This window comes from Palaemon carinicauda, chromosome 26 (assembly GCF_036898095.1).
Source record: "Palaemon carinicauda isolate YSFRI2023 chromosome 26, ASM3689809v2, whole genome shotgun sequence".
NCBI classification, from domain to species: domain Eukaryota; kingdom Metazoa; phylum Arthropoda; class Malacostraca; order Decapoda; family Palaemonidae; genus Palaemon; species Palaemon carinicauda.
In genome coordinates, this window is record NC_090750.1 from 33605552 (window position 1) to 33610551 (window position 5000).

Below are 5000 nucleotides of genomic sequence, written 5' to 3' on the forward strand. Positions count from 1 at the left end.
GGAGGTAAATCAGTTGTTGTTTGCGGATGATACTGTACTGGTTCCAGACACGGAAGAGAAGCTTGGCCGATTAGTGACAGAATTTGGAAGGGTGCGTGAAAGAAGGAAGTTGAGAGTTAATGTGGGTAAGAGTAAGATTATGAGATGTATGAGAAGGGAAGGTGGTGCGAGGTTGAATGTCATGTTGAATGGAGAGTTACTAGAGGATTTTGATCAGTTTAAATACTTGCGATCTGTTGTTGCAGCCAATGGTGGAGTGGAAGCAGATGTACGTCAGAGAGTGAATGAAGTATGCAAAGTGTTGGGGACAGTTAAGGGAGTAGTAAACAATAGAGGGTTGGGCATGAATGTAAAGAGAGTTCTGTATGAGAAAGTGATTGTACCAACTGTGATGTATGGATCGGAGTTGTGGGGAATGATAGTGACGGAGAGACAGAAATTGAATGTGTTTGAGATGAAATGTCTAAGGAGTATGGCTGGTGTATCTCGAGTAGATAGGATTAGGAACGAAGTAGTGAGGGTGAGAACGGGTGTAAGAAATGAGTTAGCAGCTAGAGTGGATATGAATGTGTTGAGGTGGTTTGGCCATGTTGAGGGAATGGAAAATGGTTGTCTGCTAAAGAAGGTGATGAATGCAAAAGTTGATGGGAGAAGTACAAGAGGAAGGCCAAGGTATGGTAGGATGGATGGAGTGAAGGAAGCTCTGGGTGATAGGAGGATAGATGTGAGAGAGGCAAGAGAGCGTGCTAGAAATAGGAATGAATGGCGAGCGATTGTGACGCAGTTCCAGTAGGCCCTGCTGCTTCCTCCTGTGCCTTGGATGACCGGGGAGGTAGCAGCAGTAGGGGATTCAGTGTTATGAAGCTTCATCTGTGGGGAATAACGGGGGAGGGTGGGCTGTGGAACCCCCAGCATTCTTCTTCTTCTTTAGATTGCCCGGAGCTTCTCTCCGGATAGGGGCTTTTTGACAGTGCGCGTCTAGCAGTACCAGCCGAACTCGGTTGAATCCCTTGTCAGGCTGGGAGGAACGTAGAGAGGAGAGGTCCCCTTTTCTGTCTAATTTGTTTAATGTCGGCTACCACCCAAAATTGGGGTAAGTGCCTTGGTATATGTATGTATGTATATATTACCTGATCAGTATGACCATGTGCTGCCCAGGTAAAAATGCAACAGAGGGAAAACTTTATCGCTACCTACATATCATGACTTCTTGTGTGTGTGTGTGTGTGTGTGTGTGTTTAATGGTGACATCTTTAAGACTTCGCATACAGATGAGAAGCGCTAGTTTCCTGTATGACCAACGATGAAGTTGATAACTTGTTTTTCTCATTGAGGTGACTGACAACATTGAAGATATGAATATATTATTCAAAGAATTATAGTTACGGTTCTAGTAAAGAGGTGAATATTCCCTAGAGAATGATTTACTCTAATTAAAAGAAATATTCCAAGTTACCCAAGATTATTCCAATATTAAGTAAAATGTGGTAGGGCCAAACAAAAAACAGAAAACCTATAAATCGCATGCATTAATCATTCTAGGTAGAATTTATTATATTGAAAATTAAATCATTTTTTGGTGGTGAAAACATATGTAAAGATTTAGATGATAATCCCATGGCCCCCGAGAATCTAAATCTCTTAAAAATACTGAAAGGAAATCCAAACTTTATAAAAGAATTTATGAAACATTATCATCATTCCTTTACTTTCATGAAATAATGAAATTAAAAAGAAAAAATCGCCCCAGGCCCATTCCTAGATTTGATGGGTCTGTTTTATTCAATTTACCAAAATACCTGTTTGATATTTTTACTCCTAGATTCCAATGCCAATAAAAAAATTGTGTTATACTTAAGATATAGATTGAATTACATATAGATCAAGGTGAGTCTAGGCTTGTGAGTTCCGATCTGATATGATTGTTAACCATATAACCCCTTGATAATTGAAAAAAAAAAATCTATTTGGTAATTTACACAGCTGGTTATACCTTTTTCTAGGACATCTTAGTGGGATTTATTCAAATAAATCCATTTCAACGGAATATATGGCATTCAAAACTTTGCTATGGCTATACGAAATCTTCTATCTCCTGTTTCAAGCAAACTGTATATGGGCATTATTTGAAGCAAAATAGTATAAAAATTATTCCATGCAATTATGTATGTTGGTTATGTATTGCATAAATCAAATGAAGTATTTCCCTTAACAAGATACACTGTGGGAATGTCAAATGACTTGTGCCTCCCCTTTTTTTATTTTGGTAATATGTATAGGTAAAATTGGGTTTAATTTTACTTGATAAAGTAAATGTACCCATATTTCTGGCAATGATTACTTCCATTCTTGTTACAGTAATGAATTACCGGGATTATATTTAACATCGATTCTTTTAGGAGCATTGAGAAATTTGAATATCCGATAATACATGAAGACCCGGAAAAAGTTAATTAAGATGAAGATATTAGTGAAGAATGTAGCACATAGAATTTAGTATAATTCTTTACGGTAATAATTTTGAAGATACCTATATTTACCATTTGCCAAAAAACAGCTTTGGCATTCATTTGTTGTTAAAGAACAATGATAGTATATGTTTCTTGAAAAAATTCCTGACAGTACTAAAAGACGTGCGTAGCAAAGCTATTTATCAAAATAGAAAATCAATAGAAAAGAAAAAATAACGGCATAAAAATATAAAGGATATTCGCAAGATAATCACGTTATTTTTATTCGAAAGAAATATGATTCATTCCTTTTTTATAAAAGGAAACTTTTGTAAGGCAAGAAATCTCAGCCTGGTAAAGCATAGACGTCACCTAATTACTTAGAAAATATTATGGAAAATGTACAGACGACTTTTTTGGTCTCATAGATGGGTGTTAGTAATTTGTCTTTGTACTTTCACACCAGCATATGTAAATTAACTTCAACTGATGTATATTAATTTCAACTGATGTATATTCGATATGATTATTCTCTCTAGATTCATTTAGATTTTGCGCCGCAACATATTTCATCCATAATTTTTCATAAATAGGGCAATCATTTCTAAATGAGAATGACATACCAGTTGACAAGGGAACTCAGTTTAGATATCTATTGTATATCGTCCTTTTTACGTTCTGTGTATCATTACTGTTGCTACCTTTTACTGCCGTATACACTGTGCAATTACATACCTGAGGACTCATCTGTCTTTAGAGGCAGTTGAAGGTAAAAAAAGAGAGTGACATTCACCTTGTGCATCATATTATTCCTCTTGAAATGATTGTGTTTACCATTTTGTTGTCAAATCAGCGTCTCAACGCATTTCAACGCTAGATTTAGATAATAAGAAATTCCTGTAATGATGCATATTATTATTATTATTATCATTACTAGCCAAGCTACAACCCCAGTTGGAAAAGCAAGATGCTATAAGCCCAAGGGCTCCAATAGGGAAAAATAGCCCAGTGAGGAAAGGTAATAAGGAAATAAGTAAATGATGAGAACAAATTAACAATAAATCATTCTAAAAACAGTAACAACGTCAAAACAGATATGTCATATATAAACTATTAACAACGTCAAAAACAGATATGTCATATGTAAACAATAAAAAGACTCATGTCAGCCTGATCAACATGAAAACATTTGCTCCAACTTTGAACTTTTGAAGTTCTACTGATTCAACTACCCGATTAGGAAGATCATTCCACAACTTGGTAACAACTGGAATAAAACTTCTAGAATACTGAGTAGTACTGAGCCTCATGATGGAGAAGGCCTGGCTATTAGAATTAACTGCCTGCCTAGTATTACGAACATGATAGAATTGTCCAGGGAGATCTGAATGTAAAGGATGGTCAGAGTTATGAAAAATCTTATGCAACATGCATAATGAACTAAGTGAACGACGGTGCCAAAGATTAATATCTAAATCAGAAATAAGAAATTTAATAGACCGTAAGTTTCTGTCCAACAAATCAAGATGAGAATCAGCAGCTGAAGACCAGACAGTAGAACAATACTCAAAACATGGTAGAATGAAAGAATTAAAACACTTCTTCAGAATAGATTGAACACCAAAAATCCTAAAAACTTTCTCAATAAGCCAATTTTTTTGTGCAATTGAAGAAGACACAGACCTAATGTATTTCTCAAAAGTAAATTTGCTGTCGAGAATCACACCTAAAATTTTAAGAATCATACAAATAAAACAATTTTCTAAGAGAAGGATATTAATCAATTTATAAGGTGCACAAACCTTTGATTCATGTGCTCAAAGTACAGTACAAAAATTTTAATTGTTTGGTGCCGAAGAATAAACTATTTGTCTAGAGTGCTTTAACTTTTGGTGTATTTATTGACGAGGAACTCCATATCACCAATAAATTGAGATCTGGTGTTGCAATAAAATAATTTTAAAATATCCAAGAACGAGATTTGTTTCGTATAATCTCCTTTCAATAAACAACTTACTTTGTGATTACCTATTTTTTTCTTGGTGGATGGGGTGGGGGTAGCTTTCTCCTTATTGAATACGTTTTCCTCTCTAATTACAGTGTAAGAACTAATCCCCTTTTTTCTATTTTCTATTTGCATATATCCTTCACTCCCCTCAAGTTCCTTTTTTTTCCTACGTAATCCTTAGTAATCGCTCGAGATCTTTCATGCTCTTAATCCACTTCCATTATCTCTGACTAAAGCAAGACATCCTGGTAATGGATTACAAATTCAGATGGGGGAAGATTTTTAGGAAAAGAATTGTTAACCCTTCCTCAGTAGGATTATCTCTCTCTCTCTCTCTCTCTCTCTCTCTCTCTCTCTCTCTCTCTTTCAGACACAGTTCTTTGTTTTTCAATACTTAAGTTGTTTCCCTTTCTCACTCTCTAAGACTTGTTTCTATTGTGTAATACAAGATTTATTCTCTCTCTCTCTCTCTCTCTCTCTCTCTCTCTCTCTCTCTCTCTCCAAGATTTTTTTTTGCTGTAAAAGGCAAGATGTATTCTCTC

At 35.5% G+C, this 5000-nt stretch overlaps 1 protein-coding gene across 1 annotated transcript in view; it reads left to right on the top strand.

Moving 5' to 3' along the window:
• The window catches only part of LOC137619481 (uncharacterized), a 992898-nt gene that overhangs the window by 680111 nt on the left and 307787 nt on the right, over nt 1-5000 (top strand).